At 45.4% G+C, this 18382-nt stretch overlaps 1 protein-coding gene across 1 annotated transcript in view; it reads right to left on the reverse strand.

Moving 5' to 3' along the window:
* LOC147461269 (uncharacterized) overlaps positions 1-18382 on the reverse strand; it is a 54846-nt gene that overhangs the window by 4944 nt on the left and 31520 nt on the right. The gene's annotated exons all lie outside the window — the stretch shown is intronic.

Consider the following 18382-nt stretch of genomic DNA (forward strand, 5'->3'; position numbering starts at 1 on the left):
AGACCTGAAGAGATGGGGTATACAGCAGAGGCAGGTTTGGCATGTCCTGGCCATACAGAGGCTGTGACACCCATCATTGGAAAGTTGCGTCTACATATCCAGTCCTATGTAGATGCTGAAGAATTTTACATCATGCCATTGGACGGATGTGATGTGTTGTTAGGTATTCCTTGGTTGTTTCGTGTACAGGGAATCCTGGATGCCTACAACAAAAAGATCACTGTACAGAGCAGGGGAAAGACTCATATTCTGGATGTAAAGCTTAAAGGGGAGTCTATTCCTACTGTATCAGCTTCTGCTATTACTTCTGTAATGAAAAAGCATCTTTCTGCGTACTTGGTTTTTGCACGTGAAGTGTCAGATTGTGATGAATCAAATTTATCTGTGCTAGATAAAGAAAGGTCAATGTTTTTACAACAGTATAGTGACTGTTTTTCCGATTCATTACCGTCTCAATTACCGCCAGAGAGACCCGAGGACCATGCGATAGATTTGGTGCCAGGCTGTAGCCCACCAAATAAGCCTCCGTACAGGGTTAGTGCGGCTCAGCAGAAAGAGATAATGGGCCAAGTACAGGAGCTGTTAGAAAAAGGGCTGATTCAGCCCAGTTCATCTCCATTCTGTTCTCCAGTATTGTTGGTGCAGAAAAAAGATGGCTCATGGCGTATGTGCATCGACTACCGTGCACTGAACAAGAATACCATCAAGAATAGGTTCCCTATACCTAGAATTGATGATATTATGGACAAATTAGAAGGAGCAGCTATGTTTAGCAGGATAGATCTAAAGAGTGGGTACCATCAGATCCGCATTAGATCAGAGGATGTGCACAAGACTGCTTTTAGAACAACGTTTGGCCTTTACGAATTTTTAGTGATGCCCTTTGGTCTCACAAATGCTCCTGCTACGTTCAATAGGATGATGGACAGAATTTTCCGTCCGCACCAGCAGTTTGTTGGTACATTCTTTGATGACATGATAGTCTACTCAAAGAATGAAGAGGAGCATAGGCATCACTTGGCCATTGTGTTCAAAGAGTTACGCAGTCATAGGTTGCTCATCAATGCAAAGAAAAGTGAATTTTTTCTGCAAGAGATCCACTTTCTAGGACACATTGTCTCAAAGGACGGTGTCAGAATGGATCCTGCAAAAGTCGAAGCGATCAAGTCATGGCCAAATTTGAAGACGGTGCATGATGTCCGAAGCTTTTTGGGACTATGCTCCTATTACAGAAGGTTTATCCGAAATTTCGCTGAGATTGCTTCACCTTTACATGCTCTTCAAAAGAAGGCAGTCACCTTTAGATGGACACAGAAAGAGATTTCAGCTTTTAATCTCTTAAAGGAAAAGATGACTTCAGATCCAGTCATTGTGTTGCCAGATCTTAGGAAGTCATTTGTTGTCCAGTGTGATGCCTGCGGTAGTAGCATTGGTGCTGTGCTAATGCAAGATGGCAGGGTAGTAGCCTATGAGAGCAGAATTTTGCAAGGGCCAGAGATGACCATGCAGGTCTATGAGAAAGAGTTACTGGCTGTGATTCATGCGCTCTTAAGTTGGAAACACTACCTGCTAGGTGCAGACTTTGTTGTCCAAACGGACCATCAGACCTTGCGATACTTCTTGACACAGACAAAGTTATCTGAGAAGCATATGCGATGGGCAAATATCTTGTCCATGTTCCATTTTCAGATTGTGCATGTGGAAGGCAAGAAGAACGTTGTGGCTGATGCCTTGTCTAGGAAGCCACAAATTTCAGCTGTGTCAATTCCTTATCATCATGAACTTGATGATATGAGAGAACAGTATGCAAATGATGAAGATTTTGCAAGGGTCTTCGAGCAACTAATGGATGGACAACGTCATGAACACTATCTTCTTAAAGACGGGTTCATGATGATGCATGGCAGATTGTGTGTCACAAAGCCATTGCGACGCAAAGTTATGGAAGAGAGTCATGTCCCACCGTATGCAGGGCATCGTGGTATCGATGCTACAGTTAAAGCGGTTGAGACATTCTTCTATTGGCCTACATTGAGAAGGGATGTGGATGCCTTTGTGCGAGAATGCCTAATATGCCAAAAGGTCAAGTTTGACAGGCAAAAGGCACCAGGGTTATTGCAACCACTACCTATTCCAGATAAACCATGGGAAAGTATTGCTATGGATTTTATCTTTGATCTTCCGAGAACGCAGACAGGAAACGATGGTATTTGGACCATTATTTGCAGATTCAGCAAACAGGCTCATTTTATTCCTGTCAGGAAGAAGATAAAGCCAGATCAGATGGCACGCTTGTTTATGAGCAATATTTTCAAGTATCATGGCATGCCACAGTCGATTGTTAGCGACCGTGATCCACGCATGACAAGTTTGTTCTGGAGAGGCTTGTTTGAGAATATGGGTACCACGCTCAAATTCTCTTCGTCATTTCATCCTCAAACAGATGGGCAGTCAGAAGAGGCAAATTCTACTGTCCTAGATCTGCTGAAGTGCTATGTGTCAGAGCATAAAGGAAAGTGGGAGCAGTATTTGCCATTGGTGGAGTATGCATACAATAATACAGTGCATTCATCAACTGGCAAGGCACCCTTTGAGATAGTTGAAGGTGGCAAGAAAGTTCCTCCCATACTGCATACAAAGGACAAGATATTTGAAGCAGATAAGTATGTTCAAGACATGGATGAAATGTACAAGAAGGTCAAAGTGGCCTTAGAAAGGACTCAGGCAAAGCAAAAGAAAGCAGCTGATCGTCACCGTCGTGAAGTGGTATATTCACTTGGTGATTGGGTGCTTCTACGATTTGAAAAGGCAAGGTTAAAGAAGATGAAGGGCAAGGAAAGACTCTTTCCAAAGCTCAGCATGCGTTACTATGGGCCTTTTCAAGTATGCGACATAATCAGTGATGTTGCATATAGGCTGAAATTGCCTGACAGTTGGAAGATTCACAATGCGTTTCATGTGAGTCTTCTCAGACCCTATGTGGGTGATGTGCCAGAAGATATGCCAGCTGAAGATCAGCCGGAAGTCGAGGAACTTGACGAGATCTTGGTCCCTGAACAGATTTTGGCACACAAAGAAAGGAAAGTGAAAGGCAAGGTTGCTAGGCGTTACTTGGTAAAGTTCAGAAACTATCCACCAATGGATGCTAAGTGGATGGAAGAAGGTAAACTTGCAGAGTCACCAACTGTGTTATCACTTTACCTGGAAGCCTTCGATTTGCAACCTACCTTGACCCCTTGAGTTTCAAAGCTAAATGGATTGTCAGTGTGACAATGGCTTTTGAAACAAATGATGTACATGGTATTTAAAGTGAGCTCAAATCAAATACCTGTTACATGAATGTTAGAGCTGTACAGATTGTCAGTTTGGCAATTGCTCTTATGGAATGTCCAAAAGTTTGGTTAGTGCTATAGAAGTGAGTATTTCTTGTCAGTCTGTCAAGGATACAGTGATTGCTTCTATTAAAGAGTACATGTGTAACTGCATTCTTAAACTGTCGGTTTGGGTATGCTCGAAAGTGTTACGGGATCCAACGTGTACTATAAGACAGTGGCAAAATGTGCAGCTACCATTTTGTCATTGGAAAGTTCGTGACTCAAAGCAATGGCAGAGTGCGAAGCTACCACTATGTCATTGGGACAGGGTTCACACGCAGGCAATACATGAGTCGACGAGGTGTTGAATACACCAGGGTTGACAATGAGCATGTATGTGTCGTATATGTGTCGACAGGTGTTGAATACATCAGTGTTGACAGTAAGCATGGACGACATAGATGCAAACGAGGACGTTTGAGATTTCAAGAGGGGGGTATGTCACCAGCGTGTGACTACTATCTATCCTTTTTGTTGATTTCTTTCTTATTATCTATTTACTTTCACTTTTTGGAAACACCCCTCGGGAAATCTAACTGCCCTGCATTGCATAGCTAGTGTGGAACTGTCCAGAGGGAGTCCAGGCCTGAGGGCAAGAGAGCACTAAGGTTGGACAAGGACTATGGTTAGCCAAGTGGGGTCATTGACTAGCCAAAGTGGAATCCTTTGCTACAGAGGCTACATTTCAGTTCTGGATGTGGCCGCAGTGTACAAAGAGGGTCGGATGACCTAGAAAGATATAATGGCAGCATCTCCTAAAATTTAGGGAACTGCTATTTTGGGACCTGAAAATGTCTTCGCGTCATTACGTGCAGTTTGACATGAGGATCATTTTGTTACTCTGTGGCCAAGTCAACAGAGGCTGCACGTTAAGAGCTATGGAGTGCTTGCTTTCCCTCTTATGCACAGTGCGGTGCCAGGAGTGATGCCCTGCACGCTACGCACTGCCCTCTCTCTCCCCTTTGGCAGTATGTTATGCCCCTCTAGTGGGCTCTTCATTTGACCAATGTACAGTTGTGTGGGTTCATGCGCGATTGCCGAGGCAAGAGCCTCTTGCACAGGTACTGGATTAGCTAGCGGCTAATCCCCCCGCAGGTACAGGTGAATTCGGAGAGGTTTCACGCCAGAAATCTCGTCCGATTCAAAGGGCAAGTAGCCCTACAGGTGCGGGAGCTCGAGGACTTGCTAGGGATGCGACCGGCACGCAGAACGGAGCCCGAAACAGTGAATTACAGCCTGCTGTGTATTTTTGCAGGTTTAGGGTTTTGGCCCTAAACGGACCCTAATACCCCCAGGAGGTTCGGGGACGCAAGGGGACCGCTGTACAGGCGATCTGGAGCATTTTCAGGGCTGAAAACAGAGAATTCAGCGTGCTGCAGATTCTCGCCAGGTTTTGCAAAGTGCCCGTATGCGTCGGGAAAGTCGGTCAATGCGTGGGAATACTGACCGTGAAGGGTTCTAGTACAGTTATGCTGCCGAAATCAGGCTGGAACAGTGGAAATTCAGCCGAGTTTGTGCGGGGCAGCTTGTAGGGAACCACAGCGTTTATTCCCTCTTTTGAACAATAAAGAAATACCGAAAGGGGCGCCTAAGTTAGGGGCCAATCTGGTGTCCGTCTACTCATACAGGTGCAATCTAGCAGCCTGTATCCCTCTCCCCTTTGTTGTGTCTTGAAAGTACAGGTAAAATAGACGACTAATAATGGGTGAAAGCTAAATCAAGGTTTAAAGTAAAGTCTACCGCCCTTTTCGGATTGAACAGGCCGGTTTCACTTTACCCTTATTCTTTGTGTCCTTATGTGCCAAAATCTATTCAGGAAGAAGGATCTCCTCGTTTTCTTCCACTTCGGGTTGCTCATCGGGCTCCCCATCTTCAGGCACATCACCTTTAAAAGGTTTCAAGAGACTCACATGAAATGCATTGTGAATCCTCCAAATGTCAGGCAGTTTCAATCGGAAGGAGACATCATTGATCTTTTCGAAGATCTGGAAAGGTCCGTAGTATCTCATACTAAGCTTTGGAAAAAGCCTCTCCTTTCCCTTCTTCTTTCTCAAGCGTGCCTTCTCAAAACGTAAGAGCACCCAATCATCCTCCTTCCGTTTCAAATCGCGACGATGGCAATCTGCTGCCTTTTTCTGTCGTTCTTGAGATTTCTGCAGAGCCTCACGGACCTTGGCAAAAGCCGTGTCTAAGTCACGCATGTACCCATCAACTTCAAAAATCTTATCTTTCGTGCTTAGGAGGGGTGGAACCTTCGCAGCACCTTCAACAATCTCAAATGGCGCCTTCCCCGTCGAAGAGTGTATCGTGTTGTTGTAGGCAAATTCCACCAAAGGTAGACACTTTTCCCATTGAGTCTTCTGATCCGAGATATAAGAGTTCAATAAATCTAAAACCATTGAATTGGCAATCTCAAATTGTCCGTCAGTCTGGGGGTGGAAAGATGACGAGAACTGCAACCGCGTGCCAATGTTCTCCCAAATTGCCTTCCAAAACAAACTCGTATATCTGGGGTCCCTGTCAAAGACAATCTACTCAGGCATGCCATGTAATCTGAAAACCTGGGCCACAAACAGTCTCGCTAAGTGATCCGGCTTGACTCTTTTCTTCACTGGAATGAAATGAGCCTATTTGCTAAATTTGTCAATAACAGTCCAGATACCATCGTGACCACTCTGTGTTCTCGGGAGATCTAAAATGAAATCCATTGCAATACTTTCCCATGGGCGGGTCAGTATGGGCAAAGGCTGTAACAATCCCTGTGCTTTATGCCTGTCAAACTTGACCTCTTGGCATACCAAGCAACTGCGCACAAACTCGTCCACATCCTTCTTGAGTCTCGGCCAAAAGAAGTCTCTCTCTACCCCTTTCATGGTGGTAGCAATGCCGCGGTGACCCGTAAAAGGTGGACAGTGGCATTCGGTCAAAACCTTTTCCCTCAACGGCTATGTAATGCACAATATGGTTTTCCTCATCAAGTAGCCATCCTGAATGGAATATCCCGCTACTATCTCCCCATCCCGTATCCGTGTGAAAACGTCTGCAAAATCGATATCCGTGTCATACTAATCGACCATATCCTCGAAGCTCCTATGATGTATCGTGGAAATAGCCAGAACCAACGGCTTTCGAGACAAAGCATCTGCCACCAAATTCTTTTGTCCCTAAACATGGACAATCTGGAAGTGAAACTATGAGAAGATGTTCGCCCACCGCATCTGCTTTTCCGATAGCTACTTCTGTGACAAGAAGTAGCGTAAACTCTGATGGTCTGTAAAGACAGTAAAATCCGCTCCGAGTAGGTAGTGCTGCCACTAAGTAAGAGCATGGATAACCGCCAAAAGCTCTTTCTCATAAATCTGTGTTGTCAATTCCGGCCTTGAGAACAATCGGCTCTCATAAGCAATGACATGGCCTTCTTTGCATTAAGACCGCACCCAGACTATGACCACAAGCATCACAATATACTTCAAATGACTTCTGCAAGTCCGGCAAAGTCAAAATTAGTCCCGTAGTCAATTTCTCTTTCAAAGTCTGAAAGGCAGTCACCTCTGTGGGTCCCCACTAGAAAGGGACTCTGTGTCAAGATATGCAAAGGGGAAGCAACCTTTGCAAGCTTTCGAATGGACCGCCTGTAGTACGAACACAGTCCCAAGAAGCTTCTAACTTCATGAACATTCTTCCAATCGGGCCAATCACGGATAGTCTCTATCTTGGACAGATCCATTTGCACTCCTGCTGCTGACACAATGTGTCCCAAAAAGTGTATCTCTGGTAGGAAAAAATCACTTCTCTTCGCATTAATCACTAACCTGTGATCTCGTAATGCCTGAAAGACTTGAAGCAGATATACTTTATCTTCTACATCATCCTTGAAGAAAACAATGATGTCGTCAAAGAAGGTGCCAACAAATAGTCTATACTCTCAAAAAATCATGTCCATCATCCGGTTAAATGTCACAGGAGCATTGGTTAAGCCAAAAGGCATCACCAAAGTCAAAGTACAAAGAGTGGTTAGGGTTTCATCTCAGACTCTGCGTCCAGATGCCCTGAGAAGTGAGCCCTAAACCATGAATATAAAGATTACAAGGGATGCCCAAAAGCAGAGCCCCAAAAGCTTTCAATCAAAAGCAGTTTCTCTCTCTCTCTCAATGAGAGCAAAATAATAAAGCAAAATCAACCCTTTCTCTCTCTCCAATTTCTTGCGTAGCCAAAAAGCAGGCAGAATGCGTTGCTAGGAGTTTTTACAGCTTCCGTGATTTCCGAAATCCATACACTGCTGCCACGTGGCACTGGCGCCAGCTTTTAGGGTTTTTCAGCCACTTAGGATTTTAGCCAGCAGTTAGGGTTAGGGTTTCCAGAAATTAGGGTTTTTGCAAAATTAGGGTTTTTGGCAGAAATTAGGATTTGCTGGATTTTTAGGGTTTTTGGCAAAAATTAGGGTTTTTGCTGTCGGTAGCCACGTCATCACTTTGTGACATACCCCCCTCTTGAAAGCATTGTAATCAACCGCGATTACGCCTGCAAAACCGACAAAAGCCATACTCCGTCTTAGCAGACACTGATTGTTAGTACCTACGTACTAGGAACGCACATCTAGCACATGTACCAAATCGACAGTCACATCACACGACATCACTAGACATCACAGGACATCACATGACATTCAACATTCATTCGGATCTTAGACCATGATTTATCGGCAATGTAGCTAGCAATCGCATCTAGGTCCAATCGGGACCTCATCGATGTCCGATTGACTAACCCCTATTGCAACCATGTCTATTCGAGATCAATCAGACCAAAATGCTGCAATCATTTCGTCTATCAGTTCCTGCACTCAAAAGAAGTCAAGAACAAATCAGTATTATTATCAAGAATTCCATTTCATAAAGTAATCCACCAGAATATTGTCAGCTCTCACTATCCCTGAAGCTCAAAGAGACATCAGTGACTTTAGTATCAAAATCAATGCATCTGTTGACAAAGGAGCGGAGTAACTCCCCTCTTGTGCATCCCACTACACCAGATCTCCGGCCAAGCTGAATTTCTGGGTTCCGTTTGAAGTAGACTATGCTAAACCAAAACATCGAGGTAAAGTTTCACAATCCGAGGAGTATCTGCTACGTCCTCCTCCTCCATTCACTTCGCATCAAATGCAGGATAGTTCTTGAACTTAACCAAGAACCGCCTTCGGACTTCACCTTTATTCTTCGTATCCTTATGTGCCAAAATCTGTTCAGGAACAAGGATCTCCTCGTTTTCTTCCACTTTGGGTTGCTCATCAGGCTCCCCATCATCAGGCACAAAACCCTTAAAAGGTTTCAAGAGACCACATGGAATGCATTGTGAATCCTCCAAGTATCTGGCAGTTTCAATCGGAAGGAGACATCGTTTATCTTTTCAGTGATCTGGAAAGGTCCGTAGTATCGCATACTAAGCTTTGGAAAAAGCCTCTCCTTTCCCTTTTTCTTTCTTAGGCGTGCCTTCTCAAAACGTAAAGAGCACCCAATCATCCTCCTTCAATTTCAAGTCACGACGATGGCGATCCGCTGCATTTTTCTGTCGTTCTTGAGACTTCTGCAAAGTCTCGCGAACCTTGGCAAAAGCCGTATCCAAGTCTCACGTATACCCGATTAAAAATCTAATCTTAGGAAGGATGGAACCTTCGCACCACTTTCAACAATCTCAAATGGCGTCTTCCCCATCGAAAAGTGTATCGTGTTATTGTAGGCAAATTCCACCAAAGGTAAGTTCTTTTCCCATTGAGTCTTCTGATCCGAGATACAAGACTTCAATAAATCTAAAACCACTTATTGGCAATCTCGAATTGCTCGTCAGTCTGCAAGTGGAACGATGACGAGAACTGCAACTACGTGCCAATGTTCTCCCACATTGCCTTCCAAAACAAACTCATAAATCTGGGGTCTCTGTCAGAGACAATCGTCTCAGACATGCCATGTTATCGGAAAATCATCGTGACCATTCTGTATTCTTGGGAGATCAAAAATGAAATCCATTGCAATATGTTCCCAGGGGTGGGTGGGTATGGGTAAAGGCTGTAACAATCCCTGTGCCTTATGCTTGTCAAACTTGACCTTCTGGCATACTAAGCAACCGCACACAAACTGTTCCACATCCTTTTTGAGTCTCGGCCAAAAGAAGTATCTCTCTACGCGGTGACCCGTAAAAAGTAGATGGCATTCGGTCATAACCTTTTCCCTCAACGGCTTTGTAACGCACAACATAGTCTTTCTCATCAAGTAGCCTTCCCGAATGGAGTATCCTGCTACTGTCTCCTCATCCCGTATCGGTGTGAAAATATCTGCAAAATCTGTATCTGTGGTATACTGATCGACCATATCCTCGAAGCTCCTATGATGTATCGTGGAAATAGCCAGAACCAACGGCTTCCGAGACAAAGCATCTGCCACCACATTCTTCTGTCCCTGCACGTGGACAATCTGGAAGTGAAACTGTGACAAGATGTTCGCCCACCACATCTGCTTTTCCGAAAGCTGCTTCTATGACAAGAAGTAGCGCAAACTCTGATGGTCTGTAAAGAGAGTCAAATCTGCTCCGAGTAGGTAGTGCCGCCACTGAGTAAGAGCATAGATAACCGCCAAAATCTCTTTCTCATAAATCTGTGCTTTCATCTCCGGCCTAGAGAACAATCGGCTCTCATAAGCAATGACATGGCCTTCTTGCATTAAGACCGCACCCAGACTACGACCACAAGCATCACAAAATACTTCAAATGACTTCTGCAAGTCCGGCAAAGTCAAATCTGGTCCTGTAGTCAATTTCTCTTTCAATGTCTCAAAAGCAGTCACCTCTGTGGATCCCCACGAGAAAAAGGACTCCTTTCTGTATCAAGATATGCAAAGGGGAAGCAACCTTTGCAAACTTTCGAATGAACCGTCTGTAGTACGAACACAGTCCCAAGAAGCTTCCAACTTCATGGACTTTCTTCGAATCGGGCCAATCACGGATAGTGTCTCTCTTGGTCGGATCCATTTGCACTCCTGCTGCTGAGACAGTGTCCCAAAAAGTGTATCTCTGAAGCAGATGATCTCTGTGTTCTGCCTCATTCTTGGAGAAAACAATGATATCATCAAAGAAAGTACCAACAAATAGCCTATACTCTTGAAAAATCATGTCCATCATCCGGTTAAATGTCGCAGGAGCATTGGTTAAGCCAAAAGGCATCACCAAAAACCGAAGCATCTGAGTATCCTGAAAAAGTATCAAACTTGATCGAGTGGCCACCTTCCTTAAACTCTCGGACTTTCTTGCTTTTATCTTCGAGAAAGTCATACTGGTTGGCTTTGTAAAAATTCTTCTTGTTCGCATAAAAGTTTCCGTTGTCGGAATTTGAGCTGTCTGTAGACGAGTCCTCAGTAGAACTGTTAGTCTCTGGGCGAGATTTAGCCTTCTTTGCCTTTTTCTTGCCCTTTCCGAAGCTTTGTTTCTTGCTTTGCTTTTTACCTTTTCTGTCTTCTTCGCTCGAATCTGAAGAGCTAGAAGAACTGTCAGAAGAAGAAGAAGAACTGGGTACTCCTTCAAATCGAACACGCTTCTTCTGTTTCTTTGCCTTGTCAAATGTCGATTGACGACCCAAATATCCCGGGAAGTCAGTGCCTTTCTTCTGCTTTTTGCCGTGCTTTTTGGCTTTTTTTTTTTTTGCGCGTCAAAAAGCTGAGTAATCCGTGCATCAACCACCTCTTGTAGTTCCTTCTTTGAATACTGTTTGTGATCAGAACGTTTCTTGAGAGCGGGTTTCAGGAGTGGTGTAGTGGTTTTCTGCCACCATTGCGCATGCACTTCCTGAAAAGAAGTCTCGCTCATATATTTTGCCAATTTCGGATCCTTCGCAAGCATCATCTTTGTTGCATCGCCAATCAATTGACGACGCTTCATCTCTCTTTGCTCCGCCTGAGTAGACGGAGGCGGGCCATACTCTCTACCGGAATCTTCGTTGTGATCCTTGCCCGCATCTCCAGATATAGAGGGAGTCGACTGATCCTTGCGTGAAGCCATAGGTGCCGCGAAAAAAAATTGGGGATCGGATTTCCCGTAGAAGAGAAATCGGCCGTGCTCTGATACCACTGTAACAGCCTTGGACACTCAAGTCAAGAATCAATCACAACAGCAACAAATAATCACTTCAAAACAAGTCACAGATCACAAAAGATTTGCACTGGCTCGACGGAGTTCCGTGCCTAGAGATATTGGCCCCAAAGACTGGCGCTCCTTTCGGTATTTCTTTATGTATTAAAATCAATGTCAAAGTACAAAGAGCGGTTACGGTTTCACTCTCAGACTCTGCGTCCAGATGCCCTGAGAAGTGAGCCCTAAACCGTGAATATAAAGATTACAAGGGATGCCCAAAAGTAGAGCCCCAAAAGCTTTCAGTCAAAAGCAGTTTCTCTCTCTCTCAATGAGAGCAAAATAATAAAGCAAAATCAACCCTTTCTCTCTCTCCAATTTTTTGCGTAGCCAAAAAGCAGGAAGAATGCGTCGCTAGCAGCTTTTTTCCAGCTTCCGTGATTTTTGGAATCCGTACACTGCTGCCAAGTGGCACTGGCGCCAGCTTTTAGGGTTTTTCAGCCACTTAGGGTTTCAGCCAGCAATTAGGGTTAGGGTTTCCAAAAATAAAGGTTTTTGCAAAATTAGGGTTTGCAGGATTTTTAGGGTTTTTGGCAGAAATTAGGGTTTCTGTTGTCAGTAGCCACGTCATCACTTTGTGACAGGGTCTGTCACCAGCGTGTGACTACTATTTATCCTTTTTGTTGATTTCTTTCTTATTATCTATTTACTTTCACTTTTTGGAAACACCCCTCGGGAAATCTAACTGCCCTGCATTGCATAGCTAGTGTGGAACTGTCCAGAGGGAGTCCAGGCCTGAGGGCAAGAGAGCGTTACAGTTGGACAAAGACTATGGTTAGCCAAAGTGGGGTCATTGACTAGCCAAAGTGGAATCCTTTGCTACAGAGGCTACATTTCAGTTCTGGATGTGGCCGCAGTGTACAAAGAGGGTCGGATGACCTAGAAAGATACAATGGCAGCATCTCCTAAAATTTAGGGAACTGCTATTTTGGGACCTGAAAATGTCTTCGCGTCATTACGTGCAGTTTGACATGGGGATCATTTTGTTACTCTGTGGCCAAGTCAACAGAGGCTGCAGGTGAGATATTTTTAGACCCGAGGGTCTAAAGCAGGAAAATGCACAAATGAGTGACACTTGGCACTCTGAGGCCAATTTACTACTTATAGAGAAGGCAAAACCGTGATTTATAGCTGGGAGGCTCATTTTGCAAGTCTCTGTCACAGGTTAAGAGCTATGGAGTGCTTGCTTTCCCTCCTATGTACAGTGCGGTGCCAGGAGTGATGCCCTGCACGCTACGCACTGCCCTCTCTCTCCCCTATGGCATTATGTTATGCCCCACTAGTGGGCTCTTCATTTGACCAATGTACAGTTGTGTGGGCTCATGCGCGATTGCCGAGGCAAGAGCCTCTTGCACAGTACTGGATTAGCTAGCAGCTAATCCCCCCGCAAGTACAGGTGAATTCGGAGAGGTTTCACGCTTGAAATCTCGTCCGATTCAAAGGGCAAGTAGCCCTACAAGTGCGGGAGCTCGAGGACTTGCTACGGATGCGACCAGCACGCGAAACGGAGCCCGAAACAGTAAATTACAGCCTGCTGTGTATTTTTGCAGGTTTAGGGTTTTGGCCCTAAACGGACCCTAATACCCCCAGGAGGTTCGAGGACGCAAGGGGACCGCTGTACAAGCGATCTGGCGCATTTTCAGGGCTGAAAACAGAGAATTCAGCGTGCTGCAGATTCTCGCCAGGTTTTGCAAAGTGCCCATATGCGTCGGGAAAGTCGGCCAATGCGTGGGAATACTGACTGTGAAGGGTTCTAGTACAGTTATGCTGCCAAAATCAAGCCAGAACAGTCAAAATTCAGCCAAGGTTGTGCGGGGCAGCTTGGAAAGAACCACAGCGTATATTCCCTCTTTTAAACAATAAAGAAATACCGAAAGGGGCGCCTAAGTTAGGGGCCAATCTGGTGTCGGTCTTCTCATACAGGTGCATTCTAGCATCTGTATCCCATTCCCCTCTCTTGTGTCACTATAGCGCAGGTATAATAGACGACTAATAATGGGTGAAAGCTAAATCAAGGTTTGAAGTAAAGTCTACCGCCCTTTTTGGATTGAACAGGCCGGTTTCAGGGTCTATGTCGAAGACGGTGATGTCGACGACGCGTACTGCTGGCCTATGTCGACGACGACGACGACGACGATGGTGACTGTGACTGTGACGATGACGACGATGGTGTCGTCGTCAAGTCCGGGACTGCAATGACGATGACGATGACGAAGGTGTTGTCGTCGAAATAGGGATCTGCAATGACGATGGTGAAGGTGTCGTCATCGAGATAGGGATCTGCGATGACGATGCTGTTGTCATTAAGATAGGGATCTGCGATGACGATGGCGACAACGACGATGGTGTCGACAACGACGGCGTCAAGGCTGAAAACTGGAAACGCTGAACTGTCTGCTGAAATCTGAAAACGCCAGGCTGATCTGGGTCTTCTTCTTCTTGAGAAAACGCTAGGGCTCCTGCTGAGGTACTGCCTACCTACTGGGTGCCTGCCTCCTTGAGTCCCTGCTTCTTTTGCTTCTACTAAGTGCCCAATGGGTTTCTTTTATAGATCTTTAGCAATTTGCCATACCTACTTTTCCAACAAACTTACAAAAAGAATTCCAAAAGTCGCTTTTAATAAAATGATTTATAAGAAGTGGTTCGCGCAGTAAAATGCCTGCATTATGAAATGACTGTTCTTGTGCAAGAGAGGGTGTGCAAGTGTGAGCGGCATGGGCATGCACATCTTGCTAGAGGCTCACAAAGATGTCAGGCTCAGTCCTAAGCTAAGACTCATGCTAGACTATGGCAGAAGGTGTCCACGTGGCGCAAGTGAAGTGCGCACGTGACATCCCCCCTGTTAGAAGTGAGGCACAGCTGCCCAACTTCTATCTATACTTATGATGCTGACTGATGAATGCTTCTGATGCTGTGGATGCACAAACCAATGCACATTCCTCTAAAACCAGGGACTGATGGTACTGCGGATACCGTGGGTATTGTGGGTACTGTTGGCAATGCAAACACCGTGTAAGGGTCACTGTCCAGCCTTACTACGATTGCCAAATATCAGCCTGGGCTCTATACCAAATAGTGTTGACTCTGCCTGATGTAGCAAGAGTTGTTCCCCGAACACTGACTGCGGTGAAAACATTACCGGTGTTGATGGATTGAGGTGTGGTTCCGGAGTCCTTTTCAAAGGTTCAATGACGAGGGAAATGGATGCACGCTACATGCGAATGCGAATGCAGAAGAGGTTAGGGATCCTGTCTCCAACTCCTTCCATATCCGCATACAAGGCTAGGAGAAATTGGTACTCAAGATCTGGGTTCTCGTGTATCAGATGTCGATCTTCCTTCAAAGACATGGCAATAAAGATGGGATCTGGTAAGTCCATGGTCGGGACTCAAAATTCTTCAAGAAAAAAAAACTGAGAGAGGTTCCTTGGGTTCTTTGGTTCAACTTGGGTTCTTGAGGTTCTTGATTCTTATGGGGTTCTTGAGTTCTTGAGGTTCTTGGTACTTGGGGTTCTTCTTTAGGTTCTTGATGGTTCTTCCCTTGAGTTCGCAAAGCCGAAGCACACATAGAGCTCTGATACCAATGTCAGGTGCAGCACAAGAGAATAACGATTTGCTCGGATCTAGTACTCCGCACACAAACACAAGGGACACTTTACTTCACTTGAAAGAACTGAACTGAACTGAAAGAAAGAGAGAGACGAGAGAGAGAGAGAGAGAGAGAGAGAGAGAGAGAGAGAAAAGAGACGACACAAGCATGTCGGGTCCCAACCCTCAAGGGCCCCCTTGCTCTGTTGCCAAAGCAAGTACTTTCTTTATTCTTGCACAATGCTGCTACAATGACTAAATGCTGAGATGCTGATGCTAGTGGGTATTGATGCTACTGATGATGGGTATTGGATTGGTATTGAGGTACTGAAGGAAACTATGTCGAAGAGGATGATGTCGACGACGGCTACTGCGGGTTCTATGTCGAAGACGGGGAGGTCGACGACGAGGTCTATGTCGAAGACGGGGAGATCGACGACGAGGTCTATGTCGAAGACGGGGAGATCGACGACGAGGTACTAAGGGTCTTTGTCGACGACGACGATACTGTGTCGAAGACGGTGAAGTCGACGACGGTTCTGTGTCGATGACGGTGAAGTCGACGACGGGGTTTATGTCGAAGACGGTGATGTCGACGACGGGTACTGCTGGTCTATGTCGACGACGACGATGGTGACTATGATGATGACGACGATGGTGTCGTCATCAAGTCCGGGACTGCAATGATGATGACGAAGGTGTCGTCGTGGAGATAGGGATCTGCAATGACGATGGTGAAGGTGTCATCGTCGAGATACGGATCTGCGATGACGATGGTGTCATCATTAAGATAGGCATCTGCGATGACGATGGCGACGACGACGATGGTGTCGACGACGACGACGATGGTGCTGAAAACTGGGAACGTTGGGCTGTCTGCTGAAATCTGAAAATGCCAGGCTGATCTGGGTCTTCTTCTTGAGAAAACGCTAGGGCTCCTGCTGAGGTGCTACCTACCTACTAGGTGCCTGCCTCCTTGTCCCTGCTTCTTCTACTTCTACTAAGTGCCCAATGGGTTTCTTTTATAGATCTTTAGCAATTTGCCCTATCTACTTTTCCAACAAACTTACAAAAAGAATTCAAAAGTCACTTTTAATAGGTTCACGCGGTAAAATGTTTGCATTATGAAATGACTGTTCTTGTGCAAGAGAGGGTGTGCAAGTGTGACCGGCATGGGCATGCACGTCTTGCTAGAGGCTCACAAAGGTGCTAGGCTCAATCCTAAGCTAAGACTCATGCTAGACTATGGCAAAAACGTGTCCATGAGGCGCAAGTGAAGTGCGCACGTCACAGAATGATTTAGTACCCTTACATTATGGGAAGGCACGCCCGAGAAAGGAAAAAAAGGGAAAGGAGCAGCTTCTTTGAAAGCTTAGCATGAGATAGTGTGGACCTTTCCAGATTTTCCGAAAAGATAAATGATGTCTCCTTTGGACTGAAGCTGCCAGAATACTTGGAGGATTCACAATGTTTTTCATGTGAGTCTCTTTAAGCCTTTTGAAGGCGATGTGCATGTTGATGAACAACCAGAAATGGACGAAAACGGGCAGATACTCGTTCCAGAATAGACATTGGCACAGAAAGAAAGAAAGAAGGTAAAGTGAACTGACTGTTCTTGGATTACTTCAAGACCTACTTCGCATTGGATGTGAAGCGAATGGAGGAGGAAGACCTAGTAGATATTCCTCGGAATGAGAATCTTTACCTTGAAGCTTTTGGTTTAGCATAGTCTATTCCAAATGGAACCCGGAATTCAGCTTGGCCGGAGATCTGGTGCAGTGGGTTTGCACAAGAGGGGAGATACTCCGCTCCTTTGTCAACAGATGCCTCGATTTTTGAATACTAAAGTCATTGATGTCCCTTTGAGAGCTGACAGTATTCTTCTGGATGACTTTATGAAATGGAATTCCGGAATATGAAACTGATTTGTTCTTGACTTGTTTTTAAGTGCACGAATGATAGACAAAATGACTGCAGCATTTTGGTCTAATTGAGGTGTAATGGCTACGTCCCTGCCGGGTGCCGCTAGAACTACCTCGCAAGTGGTCCCATCCGATCGGAAGTGATCTCGAGCCGCGCCGCCAATTCAGGTGAAATGAAGTTGGCCTTGGCTCCTCCATCAAAGAAGATCAGGGCTTCTTGGTCTTTTACTTTGCCCCAAGCTCGGCAAAGTTCTGTACTCTCGTCCAACGTGCTGGGATCGGTACCCATGCAATCTTGAACCAGTCTTGTTTTCATCTTGCCTTTTCTTCCACGTTCCTCGGCTGCTCTCGAACTCTCAGGCCTTTCGTCGTCCTTGTCGTTCTGTGCCTTTTTAGGACAGTTCGCGGAGATATGTCCAGTTTCCCCACATCCAAAGCACTTCCCTTCCCTGATGAAGCGAGCTCTCTCCTGAGGAGTAAGCTTGGGTCGTGCATCTTTCTTTTCAGGGTTGCTCTTCCTCTTTCTACTTTCATTTGTCAAAGTTTGTTCGGCTCTTTGTGTCATGATCTCATCGGTGGGGTAGGTCAGACTGCCAGAGTGAATGGCAAAACCCTGTTTCGCATGACTCATCAACTCCTGAATAGAAGCTGACTTCTGTTCCAAGCAGTGATCTCGGATCTCTGTAGGTAGACCCAAGGTAAACCACTCAATTTGTTCCTTGAACGAGATCTTAAATGAAGAGGCGGGTAGAAAAGAGCTCCAGAATCTCTCGCAATAAGCGTCCACTGTATCCTTCTTGGTCATCCGAAGATGGTTCCAAGCAGTTCGTATATCACGTTCATACTCTCGAGTCATCCAAGAAGAAATGAAAAGCCTCTTGAATTTCAGCCATTTAATTGGCGCAGTCTTGCTTAACAGAAGCGTGGACCACCAAGTTCGAGCATTCCCCTTAAAGTAAGAGGCAGCTCTCCGAATCTTAGAGTGCTCTGAGTAACGTCCTCCCGCGAAAGCGATGTCAAACTATTGTACAAAAGACAAAGCCTTCCAAGCATCTCTATATCCAGAAAACGTGTCAAATTTAATTGACTGTCCACCTTCCTTAAACTCTCGGACTTTCTTGCTTTTGTCTTCCAGAAAGTCATACCTGGGTTGTTCTCGTCCGTCGTACGGCTCGTCCCGTCCCGTCCCGTCCGGCCAAATTTTTTTATTTTTATTTTTTTTTTATTTTTTTTATTTTTTAGTCCGTTTGACCGGCTTAAAAAACGTTGACTGCGCTTTTGACTGCAAGGAATTTACGTGACTTTTTGGCATAGGATCCCTCCTAGGATC

Source organism: Adiantum capillus-veneris, chromosome 3 (genome assembly GCF_014529385.1).
Source record: "Adiantum capillus-veneris isolate H3 chromosome 3, ASM1452938v2, whole genome shotgun sequence".
In the NCBI taxonomy this organism is placed as follows: Eukaryota; Viridiplantae; Streptophyta; class Polypodiopsida; order Polypodiales; family Pteridaceae; genus Adiantum; species Adiantum capillus-veneris.